The following is a 13506-nucleotide window of genomic DNA, read 5'->3' as shown; positions in this document are numbered from 1 at the left end:
GATTGTGGGTGATTCCAGCATAGCATAATTGAGCTTGCGGTTCTTCACAAAGTCCATCATCTTGTGGTAGTCCTCTGATTGCTGTATACCCTTATTGACCAATGCAGTGAAATTGTTCTTCTCATAAATGAACCCAGTTTGAGACATAATCTTTACTACAGGTGCCATTGTTAGAGAATGAAAGCTTGAAGAGAAGGAGAGTAATTGCTTGAGAGAGAATGAAATTAGAGCTGTTTAATTTGAGAATGATAAAAGAAAACAATTGCAATGAAATAAGCTTTTATACTATCTCAAAAATAACTGATGAAAATAATAAAGTAAAGTAAATTAACCAATAGAAAATTGCCTAAAATAGCCGTTTAAAAATAAACTGTAAAAATTCCACCCATTATCCGTCGTGTAATGCTTACAAACTGTAAGTACACTCGATGGATAATGTACAGGGAATTAATGGCTGAGATTAAGACAATTCGACGGATGAGGATAAACTGTTATCCGTCGAGTTTTAAAAGATTCCAGAAAAGTAATTGATTTTCATTAGCAAATAGTATATCGACGGATGACTAAACTCGATGGATAAGGGTCATCCGTCGAGATGTAAATTTTGACTTAGCCAAAATTTCATCCAAGACTGAAAAATCAATTAAATTTCTGGCTACATGACAACTTGCAAAATAACTCAGATAAATTTAAGAGTAATTAAGCATACCTAACTCACTTACCAACCTTGAAAAGGTGGATTCATCCAATGGCTTGGTAAAGATATCTGCAAGTTGCTTCTCACTTGGAACAAAATGTAGTTCCACAGTACCATTCATCACATGTTCCCTTATGAAATGGTACTTGATATCTATGTGCTTTGTCCTTGAATGTTGCACTGGATTTTCAGCGATGGCAATTGCACTTGTGTTATCACAGAAAATAGGAATTCTCTCAACTTGCAAACCATAGTCTAGTAATTGATTTTTCATCCATAAAATCTGTGCACAGCAACTGCCAGCAGCAATATATTCAACTTCAGCTGTAGAAGTAGAAACTGAATTTTGCTTTTTACTGAACCAGGACACAAGCTTGTTTCCTAGAAATTGACAGGTTCCAGTTGTGCTCTTTCTATCAATTCTACAACCTGCATAATCTGCATCTGAATAACCAGTTAGATCAAAACCAGAATCTCTAGGGTACCAAATGCCAAGGTTTGGTGTTCCCTTGAGATATCTGAAAATTCTCTTAATAGCTATCAAGTGAGATTCTCTAGGATCAGCCTGAAATCTAGCACATAAACATGTAGCAAATATTATATATGGCCTACTAACTGTTAAGTACAGAAGTGAGCCAACCATGCCTCTATAACTTGAAATATCCACAGACTTTTCAGTAGTGTTTAATTCAAGCTTAGTTGCAGTGGCCATGGGAGTTTTTGCAGATGTGCAATCCATTAGATCAAACTTCTTTAAAAAACCAAAAATATATTTAGTTTGACTAATGAATATTCCATCATTAACTTGCTTAACTTGTAAACCAAGAAAGTAAGTTAGTTCTCCCATCATACTCATTTCATACTTACTTTGCATCAATTTGGAAAACTTTTTGCAAAGTTTCTCATCTGTAGAGCCAAAAATAATATCATATACATAAATTTGAACAAGTATACTAGAGCCATTAACATTTCTGAAAAATAAAGTTTTATCTACAGTACCTCTTGTGAAGTGATTTTCCAAATGGAACTTTGATAAAGTGTCATACCAGGCTCTAGGTGCTTGCTTCAGTCCATAAAGTGCTTTCAGAAGGTAATAGACATACTCTGGAAAATTTGGATCTTCAAAACCAGGAGGTTGACTGACATATACTTCTTCCTCCAAATCTCCATTCAGAAAGGCACTTTTAACATCCATTTGATAGACCTTGAAATTGGCATGGGCTGCATAGGCTAAGAAGATTCTGATGGCTTCAAGTCTTGCAACAGGAGCAAATGTTTCATCAAAATCTATTCCTTCTTGCTGACAATAGCCCTTAGCAACCAATCTAGCTTTAATCTTGACTACTATGCCATTTTCATCCATCTTGTTTCTGAATAACCACTTGGTGTCTATTGGATTCTTTCCTTTAGGCTTGGGTACCAACTTCCATACATTATTCCTTTCAAATTAGTTTAGCTCCTCCTGCATAGCTAAAATCCAATCAGGATCCAACAAAGCTTCTTCTACCTTCTTTGGTTCTTCCTTTGATAGAAAGATGTTGTATAAACATTCTTCCTGAGTTGTTCTTCTTGTCTGAACTCTAGAAGAAACATCACCAATGATAAGCTCAAAGAGGTGATCTTTTGTCCATTTCCTTTGTTGAGGTAGATTAGCTCTAGATGAAGAGACCTCATAGTTGTCTTGATGTGTGATTGAGTTTTGATTGCTAGAAACTCCCCCTGAGTTTGTGGATCTTTGATTTGAGAAAGGGGAACTTTCTATAGGTGATCTGTCTTGACCTCCTGCTCCTTTTGATAACCCGACGGATGGTGAATTTTGAGTACCGACAGATGAGGCAGGCTGTCTTCCGACGGATAATGCAGATTGCCTTCCGACGGATGAAGCATTATGCAACTCGACAAATGTTGAGTTTTGTGCTTCATTGGTAGTAGATTTGTCTGTATTATCCTTAGACACTGTTTCTTGATCACTTTCATCATCACTGTCATCACTAACCATCTCCACATTATCGAATTTGAGTCTCTCATGGTAATCTCCATCTTTCTGTCCTTCAATCTTTTTATCATCAAACATAACATGTATGGATTCCACAACAATGTTGGTTCTTAGATTGTAGACTCTATATGCTTTACCAACAGCATATCCAACAAAAATTCCTTCATCTGCTTTAGCATCAAACTTCCCATTTTGATCACTTTGATTTCTCAGGATATAGCATTTGCAGCCAAAGACATGAAGAAAGTTTAGAGTTGGCTTCTTATTCATGAACAATTGATAGGGAGTCATGCATCTTGCTTAATTAACCAGAGAAATGTTCTGAGTGTAGCATGCAGTATTTATAGCTTCAGCCCAGAAATATGTTGGTAATTTAGATTCTTCAAGCATTGTCCTTGCAGCTTCAATAAGTGATCTGTTCTTTCTTTCCAGTACTCCATTATGTTGTGGAGTCCTTGCTGCTGAAAACTCATGCAGAATCCCATTTTCCTCACAAAATCCTCTCATGACAGAATTCTTGAACTCAGTTCCATTGTCACTCCTGATTCTTCTAACTTTGAAATCAGGGTGATTGTTGACTTGCCTTATGTGATTGATGATGATTTCACTAGCCTCATCTTTAGATTTTAGGAAATATGTCCAAGAGAACTTTGAGAAATCATATACAATTACTAGGCAAAATTTTTTCCTTGAGATGGACAATACATTGACTGGTCCAAACAAGTCCATGTGAAGCAGTTGCAAAGGCTCTTCAATTGTTGAATCAAGTTTCTTCCTGAATGATGCTTTGATCTGCTTCCTTTTTTGGCAGGCATCACACAGTCCATCCTTTGAAAACTCCACTAGAGGAATGCCTCTTACCAGTTCTTTCTTTACCAGCTCGTTCATGGTCTTGAAGTTTAAATGGGATAGCTTCTTGTGCCATAGCCAACTTTTATCCTGACTTGCTTTACTGAGAAGACAAGTTACAGATTCTGCTTTAGTTGAGTTGAAATCAACTAGGTACACATTTCCTCTTCTCATAACAGTGAGAACCACTTTGTTGCTTCTTTTATTAATCACAACACAGGCTTCTGAGTTGAAGGTTACTGAATTGCTTTGTCACAAAGCTGGCTGATACTCAACATATTGTGTTTGAGACCATCCACTAAGGCAACCTCCTCAATAATGACACTGTCCTTTGAAATCAAGCCATATCCCACAGTATAACCCTTGCTGTCATCTCCAAAAGTAATACTTGGGCCAGCTCTCTCCTTAAACTCCGTGAGCAGGGTAGAATCACCAGTCATGTGTCTTGAACAACCACTATCCAAGTACCAAAGATTCTTTCTGTTTCCCTGCACACATCAAAATCAAATGAAGTTGATTTTGGTACCCAAGTTTCCTTGGGTCCTGCCTTGTTAGCTTTCTTTTTCTGTTTCTTAGGTCTTATCTCATTTGACTTAGAAATTTTAGATTCATCCTTAGTCATTTGGATTGGAGCTTCGAAACCATTCATTGCAACAGAATTATCATGCATATTATGACTAACAGGAAATGACATGCTTGGTGTAAACATGTTATTCCAGTAAGGCATACTAAATGGAATTTGTGGCATACTATATGCAGCATTATAAGGATTAGGTGCAAATGGCATATTAGCAAACTGTGCATTCATGTTCTGTGTAGGCATAGCATTAACAGGCATGGGAGGCATGGCATTCATGTTAGGAAATTGAGACTGAACAGACATGGGAGTAGGGATGGCAGATTTACAATTAACAGATAAATGATTTACTCTACCACACTTGACACAGATTTTTCTAGGAGCATATTTATCAGGTGTGTAGTTATTGTGTTTGTTAATCCCTACTTTACCATTCCTATTATTTTTCCTTTTAGTCTCTGTTTTTACCTCAATTTTCTTAAGTCTGTCACTTAACTGTTTGACAGTCATGTGACCAACATTAGCCTTTTTCCCTTTCTTAACTTGACTTGACTCTCCTGAAACAAAGTTCTTGGAAACAGACCCATACTTCTCATTCAGCTTGATTAGTTTGGCTTTGCTAATGGGCTTGCTTACAGCCGACGGATGAGGATTTTCATCATTCGACGGATAACACTTTTTGTTATCCGACGAATAGTCCTCATCATCCGTTAAGTCTACATCTGTTAGCAGTCCATCTACTAAATTAGGTTCTAGTTTCTCTTTGTTCTTTTTCCAGGCTTCATCACAGAAAGACTCAATTCCTTTAACTTTGGTGATTTGAGCATGGACATCCCTGGATGTTTTCCATGCTTTAATCACCTCTTGTACACGCTCGAGCTGCTTCTTTAAAATCTCTTCCTTTTTCAAGGACTCAGTTAATTCCTCCTTGGCAATCTTACACTCAATTCTTAATTTCTCAAAATCAATAAACTGAGACTCAAGCACATTATTCCTCTCACTTAAAAACAAATTGTTTTCTTTGATTTTAGCATTTTCTTTAGTAAGAGATTTAAATGTAACACGCAAATGATATAATTCTGTAGACATGTCATTTATGGCATCATTACACTCAGCTTTAGATAAATGTGCAAGGTTTGTAGTAATTACCTGATTGCTTGAGGAACTTGTCTCTGTCTCATCAGACTTGGCCATTAGGGCTAGATTGACATAGCTGACATCTTCATCTTCATCCAGACCATTTGCTGCCCAGTCATTTTCTTGTGTAATAAAAGCCCTTTCCTTTTGTTTGAGTAGATCAAAGTATTTTTGCTTATAATCCACAGACTCAAACTTTTTCTTACTGAAATGTGACTTTCTACACTCATTGGCAAAATGCCCTGCCAAGCCATATTTGAAACATTTGAATTTTGACTTACCCACCATGTTTCTATTTGGCTTGGCTGCTCCAAAGTTCTTCTTGAACTTGAGCTTGGAAAATCTCCTGGAAAGAAATGCTAGGTGCTCATCAATGTCCTCCATGTCATCTTGGCTCAATGAATCTTCACTTTCTACTGCAAGCCCCTTGTCGTTGTTCTCACAGACCTTAGAATTTGATTCAACAGCTTCCATCTTCACTTCCTTCTCCTTTTCCAAATCAGCAACTAGTGCAATGGATCCTCCTTTCTTCTTTCCTCTCTCCATCCTTTCATCCTGCTCTATTTCAAGCTCATAGGTTTTCAGGATGCCATACAGTCTTTCCAAAGTAAACTCCTTATAATCTTGTGAGTTTCTTAATGAGACTGTCATTGGCTTCCATTCCTTTGGAAGAGATCTAAGAAATTTCAGATTAGAGTCTTTAGTCTGATAGACTCTTCCATGCAACTTAAGAGCATTTAGTAGTTTTTGAAAACTACTAAAAATGTCAGTGAGAGACTCACTTTCTTCATTGTGAAAATGCTCATATTGCTGAATCAAGAGCTGCATCTTATTTTCTTTAACTTGCTCAGTGCCATCACAGATTATCTGGATAGTATCCCAGACTTCCTTGGCAGTTTTACAGTTGATAATGTTGTCAAACATGTCTGCATCAACTCCATTAAACATAATATTCATGGCCTTTTTATCCTTCTTGACTTGTTCAATGTCAGGATCAGACCATTCATGCCTTGGCTTGGGAACTGATGGCTCATTTCCTGTTGCACCTCTCATTGGAACATGAGGGCCTCTTTCTATGCAGTCCACATAGGCCTCATCTTGAGAAAGCATATAAAGATGCATCTTTACCTTCCAATGATGGTAATTATCTTTATCTAGAAAATGAATCTTGACTCCAACATCCTTCTTGTTCATCTTGCTGAATTGTTTTGATCTTTAAACTCTTTATAGATTAAGAGCTTGCTCTGATACCAATTGTTAGTCCCTTAACAGTATAGCAAGAATTACAGAAGGGGGGTTGAATGGAATTTTTGAACCTTTTTCTTAAAATAAAAATGTTCAAACTCGAATATAAATATAAGTGTTTTGATTAGCACAATGCGGAATAAAAACTTAAGTGAATCAAAACATAAGTAATTAAAAACAAGAGTCTTTAAAAACTTTCTGGTGGATTTAAACAATTCCACCAGAGATATATATTATATCGAGAGAACTCTGTGTGCAAGAATGCTCACAGCTGCTTACAAATTTGAACTACTGAGAATACAGAGAAATGCTAATAATTCTGCTTACAAATGTTTCCCACTTTTTGTATCTCAGATCTTGGTTTCTATTTTCTACTTCTTGATTTATATAATACCAAGATTACAAAGTCAAAATACAGGATCATTATAAAAACTATCAGGTCTAATGCTTTGTTACTTTGTTCTCTATTACCCAGTTAATAGGCTTCCTCATTCCATTTGCATACATCCCGACACATGTGACCAGTTGTCACTGTCAACTGATGTTTGAATTCTTTATCCGTTGAGTACATGATCATCCGTCGACTTTATGATCATCCGTTGATGGCTTCATTGATCATCCATCGACTGCTATATAAAACATCCGTTTATAGCCATTTGATCATCCGTCGATGGCTTTGTTAATCATCCGTCGATAGCTATTTTGGCACTTGACTTCAATTCATTTATGCAGATTTACAAGACATCATCTATGTACAATTAATCAACCTATTCTGTATATCTAGTTAAAGTCAACATGACTTATATGCTACTACAGAATCTATACAAAGGTGTATGCAGAAATGTGCTACAGACTTATTATTACATAAGCTACTCACTCGATGGATAATAAGTCATCATCTGTCGGGACTATAATGAGTTATCCGTCGGGACTATAATTCTTATCCATCGAGTGCTACATTATTTCACTAAATAAAATCTACTTAGGTGTTTTGTTTATGAAATCATCAAATACACAACATATGCACAACAATCTCCCCCAATTTATGTCTACTGGAATTGTAGCCATAAATTAAGAGATACTTGATGATAACAAAACATCCTAAACATACAGCTTTAAAGAAAAGTAGATAATACTGAAAGTGCTTCAATTAATCAAAATGTGCAAAGTTTAGCTCACAGTCATTTCAAGATGCTCCTCTAGCCTGAGCAGATTTTTCTAGTTTCTTGAAGGTCAGGATCTTCTTCCAAGCTTTCTGTTGTTTTCATCAATCTGATTTTGGAGCTGCCTGTGGAATTCTAGTTCATCAGATTCTGAGAGATTTAGCTTTTCTTGCATTTCCAAGAGAGTCTCATTGCTGGAGATGCTCAGTTGGTCTTCTAATCTAAAGAATCTTCTCACACCTTTGTCATCCATGAACTCCATCAGCCAGTAGGGCCTTAGATGCACTCTTCTCCCTGTGAAAGAAATGATTAGAGTTTTTGGGAGTGCATCTTTAGCTCTAACACTCCTTAGTTCTTCAATCTTCTTCAATACTAGTCTTCTTGCAGTGACATTGAACCCAAAGTTCTTCTTGAAGGATGAATAAACTTTAATCAGTACAGCTTGGCTCTCTTGAAGAATCCTGTGAAGTGGCCACAGAATCTCCTTTCCTCCTTTGTACTTGAACACTAACCTTTCAGGTAGGTTTCTGTATGCATCAATTCCTCTTACTTCATCTAGTTCATCCAGATAGAGGTTTAGATCAGAAAATTCTTTGATGTCACACAAGTACAAGTAGTCTCCCTTATTGACTTTGGGCTGAGCTTTGACTACAGATTTGGATTTGAGGGGTGACAGCTTCACTTTCTTGACTGCCCTTGACTTTGTCCTTTTTGGCTTGCTAAGGATTGGTAGACTGAAGTCAGGAATTGGTATGTTATCACATTCTATTGTGTCATTCTTGGGCACAATAGGTTCACCATGAATATTCCTGTAGGGATCCACCACCCTTATATCTTTAAATACCACATAGGGCTTTGATGCTTGAGTTGTAGCTGGTGTGGGTTCCTTAGGAAATTGATCTCCCAATTCCTTGTCAACAATATCCAGTTTCCTTTTTGTTCTTTTAGCCAATCTTTCTTCCTTGGAGATTTCTTCTGTTCTTCAACTTGCTCCCTTGATTCAGTAGCTTCAGATAGTTGAGAGGGAATTTGTTGAGATGAACTCACAGCCTGTAGCTTGGCCAAGATAGCAATATGCTCTTTTTTTTGTTTAGCCTTCTTTGCATCTAGAATAGCTCGCTTCTTTTCCTGCTTCAATCTGGCTTTTTCTTCTCTCTTTGCTTGAGCAAATTGAGGATGTCCAGCTACCACACAAATTTCCTTCCCATTTCTGAATATCTTAGCAATCCTCTACTTAGAAGCTAAATCAGTTGGATCTTTGTAGAAAACAATTGATCTTGACAGAAACTTCTTCTCATCAGACTTGGGTGTCTCATACACAGTATCCAAGGGGTTCTTCAAGGATGATTTTGAACAGTTTACCCTGGTTTAAGAATCATTTCAGCCTTTTGAGACTTGATGCAGGAAAATTGTCCTCTTTCCAAATAGTTCATGCTCATCTCATTCACACTGATTTGCTTGACTTGAGAGTGATGGATGGCTAACTTAACTGGCTCCTTGACAAGTTGGAACTTCTTCTGTATCTCCTCATCAATCTTCTCCCAGTTGATCAAACTCAACTTTTCTTTCTCAACAACTTTCAAGTTTGCTGCTGCTGCTTGAATCAGATCTATACCATTTACAACTGGAGGCTTTGAGACAATAATTAATGCCACAATTACCTTAGTGATTTGTATCTGAAGCATCTCCCCCTCACTTGGTCCTTTCTCCCCCTTTTTGTTATCATCAAGTTGAGGAGTCAGGCCTTGTGCTTTAGCCAGTTGTAATAGAAGATTTGACTGAGACTGTTGATTTTGAAGAATGGTGGCCACAGAATTTTTAATAACTTGAACTCTGTCTTCCAACTTGGCCAGCTTCTTTTCAGCATCTGATTCTCTTCTCAGTCTCAATAATAGATCCTGCATGGTACCATATGGCATAACTGAATCCAGCTTCTCAGAATTATAGGTCTTCAAGTCAGCTATATCCTTTTTGAGTTCATCTACACTCAGATTCTGTCTTAATTGTTGTAGCTTCATGAGATGTAGAGAATCTAGGTGAGCTTGAAGAATAGCCTTGGTACCAGCATTTGAGCTCTTCTGAATGGCCTGTTGGATAGACATGATTTGTTTGACCAAGGATACATTAAATTGTCCTGGTGTGGACTCTTTTTTCAAGGCCCATTCAGGTAAATCTGGAATAGAACTTGGGCCTTCATCTTCCCCTAAGTTCATGCTTCCATCAAATGAAATAGAGTCATCGTCATTAGAATTTACTCCAAATTCCTGAGATGGCTCATCAGCTGTAGGAGGCATTAAATTGACAGCAGCTTTATCCCTTTGTAGAGATTCTGAAGTATGCACCAGATTCAAAGTCTTTTCTACCTCCTCATTGCCCTGAGCAACCAACAGTTGATAGGCTGATACAGGATGAGTAAAAGTGTCAGCATCCAAGGAAATATTATCAATTATAGCTTTATAATGTTGCTAAAATTGTCTTTCCTTTTCAGCATCATCCACAATCATTGACTTATGAGTAATGGCTGGATCCACCCTTATACCCTCTGTACCTGCTTTTCTCTCATATTCTCTCTTTTGTTGCATCAGGGTCTCACCCTGGCTCCCCACCCTCACACCCTCACCTTCACCTACTAAGGTGGGACTCCTCTCACTCTCTTTTGCCAATCCTGAATAAATGGATTGCTGATTTTTACTCATTTCCTCTCTTTTTGCCTGGGAGCAACCCAGCCTCTCACTCAAGACACTCTCCTCTCTCAGTCCTAAGAGTGACTGTACAACCACTAAATCTTCTGCACTTGAAATAATTGAAGTTTGAAGTTGTGCAGAGATACTCGACGGATGAGTGGTAATGCTATCCGACGGATAACTGCTATTAGGCTTATCCGTCGGGTAGAATCACTACTCGACGGATGAGCAATATCCGTCGAGAGAGTAGAAATGAATGAGTTGGGAAGAGAAACTATTGTTGACTCTGTGTTGATTGAAGATATTTGGGGCACAGATGTCACAATAGTTTCTGAACGAATTGGCAAGTGAGCCAATAAATCATCTAAAAGATGATGCTCACTTGTACTAGATTTTGGCTTCCCCAACAGAGTTAAAGAAGGGGAATCAGGAATTGATGTGTGTATCATATCCACATCCAGAGAGTTTGTTGGTGAGTATGGTGTATGAGGTGCTTCTATAACTAGAGATTTTGGCTGTGACTCCACATTTATTGGAGCCACATCAAACAGAATTTGACAGAGTGCAGGGACTGTGTCTTTAGCACCAGTTTGCATTGTGTGTGTGCCCTGTGTATCCACAGAGGTTTTAGATTTCTTCTTTCTTGTATAAGTTTGGGGTGAGCTTGTGTCCCTAACTCTTTTGGCATGTGCTCTTGGCTGAGAGCTTTGTTCAATAACTACATCCTTTTGGGAGGATGCAGCTAGAAGTGAGCTTTTGTCCTTTTTAAGCACTGCAGTTTGTTGGGAAACTGCAGTGTGGCTAGGCTGGGATTCACTCAACTTTCCAACCTTATTCTTGGGGTTTCTTTGATGTTCACCCCTTCCCTCACCTAACTTACCCTCCTTCACACTACCCTTTTTGGCTTTGGTGGATTTTTCAACTGGTACCTTTTGAGAGATACCAGAGGGGGTTTTCTTTGATTTGGATTTGGAAATAGTAGTAGGTTTGGCAGCTTTGGTAGGCAACTGTTTGGTCATTGTTACAGTTGCCATAGCTACTCCTGAACTTAAAGAAATTGTGGAGGTTAGAATAGTTGTAGGGATAGATGAACTTACCTCACTTACCTGAGGTGCCTGCATTACAGGAAAGTAGAACATTGGCACCTCCTTGTGATGGTTGGCCCTATTCAGATCTACAATGATCCTCCTCTCTTGAAGCCAACAATCCAGTTTGTTGTTAGGGTCCCCAAGAACTATTTCTTCACAGAGGTGGTTAGCCAATAACATAAAAAATCTGGCATAATAAATATTTTTCCCTCTTTTATTTAGCTCTCCTAATTTGTATCCTAACTCAAATATGATAAGGTCACTGAAGTTGTAAAATTTATCTATAACTAGCATGTATAGCATGGAAATATTTACTGAATCAAAATTGCTGATTTTTCCAGAGAAAACCTTAGTAACTACATCACACATGAAACTCCATTCTTCCTTAAGACCCATTCTCCTAATATCACTCATTTTAGAAGTGGAAAGTGCATAGTGAATGGAGTTACGCATATTGATAATATTAGTATCAGTGTGTGGTGAAGTCACATTGTTATCAGGTATTTTGAAACATGCTTTTATCACATCACTATTAATACAGAATTCTTTACCTTTAATGGTTAGAGTGATGGTCTTATCTGTAGAGTTCTAGGTAGCAGTGGTCCACATCTCTTCAACAACTTCACATAAGATTGTGGGTGATTCCAGCATAGCATAATTGAGCTTGCGGTTCTTCACAAAGTCCATCATCTTGTGGTAGTCCTCTGATTGCTGTATACCCTTATTGACCAATGCAGTGAAATTGTTCTTCTCATAAATGAACCCAGTTTGAGACATAATCTTTACTACAGGTGCCATTGTTAGAGAATGAAAGCTTGAAGAGAAGGAGAGTAATTGCTTGAGAGAGAATGAAATTAGAGCTGTTTAATTTGAGAATGATAAAAGAAAACAATTGCAATGAAATAAGCTTTTATACTATCTCAAAAATAACTGATGAAAATAATAAAGTAAAGTAAATTAACCAATAGAAAATTGCCTAAAATAGCCGTTTAAAAATAAACTGTAAAAATTCCACCCATTATCCGTCGTGTAATGCTTACAAACTGTAAGTACACTCGATGGATAATGTACAGGGAATTAATGGCTGAGATTAAGACAATTCGACGGATGAGGATAAACTGTTATCCGTCGAGTTTTAAAAGATTCCAGAAAAGTAATTGATTTTCATTAGCAAATAGTATATCGACGGATGACTAAACTCGATGGATAAGGGTCATCCGTCGAGATGTAAATTTTGACTTAGCCAAAATTTCATCCAAGACTGAAAAATCAATTAAATTTCTGGCTACATGACAACTTGCAAAATAACTCAGATAAATTTAAGAGTAATTAAGCATACCTAACTCACTTACCAACCTTGAAAAGGTGGATTCATCCAATGGCTTGGTAAAGATATCTGCAAGTTGCTTCTCACTTGGAACAAAATGTAGTTCCACAGTACCATTCATCACATGTTCCCTTATGAAATGGTACTTGATATCTATGTGCTTTGTCCTTGAATGTTGCACTGGATTTTCAGCGATGGCAATTGCACTTGTGTTATCACAGAAAATAGGAATTCTCTCAACTTGCAAACCATAGTCTAGTAATTGATTTTTCATCCATAAAATCTGTGCACAGCAACTGCCAGCAGCAATATATTCAACTTCAGCTGTAGAAGTAGAAACTGAATTTTGCTTTTTACTGAACCAGGACACAAGCTTGTTTCCTAGAAATTGACAGGTTCCAGTTGTGCTCTTTCTATCAATTCTACAACCTGCATAATCTGCATCTGAATAACCAGTTAGATCAAAACCAGAATCTCTAGGGTACCAAATGCCAAGGTTTGGTGTTCCCTTGAGATATCTGAAAATTCTCTTAATAGCTATCAAGTGAGATTCTCTAGGATCAGCCTGAAATCTAGCACATAAACATGTAGCAAATATTATATATGGCCTACTAACTGTTAAGTACAGAAGTGAGCCAACCATGCCTCTATAACTTGAAATATCCACAGACTTTTCAGTAGTGTTTAATTCAAGCTTAGTTGCAGTGGCCATGGGAGTTTTTGCAGATGTGCAATCCATTAGA

This window comes from Apium graveolens, chromosome 11 (assembly GCF_009905375.1).
Source record: "Apium graveolens cultivar Ventura chromosome 11, ASM990537v1, whole genome shotgun sequence".
Lineage (NCBI taxonomy): Eukaryota > Viridiplantae > Streptophyta > Magnoliopsida > Apiales > Apiaceae > Apium > Apium graveolens.
Note: the sequence above shows the minus strand (reverse complement) of the source record.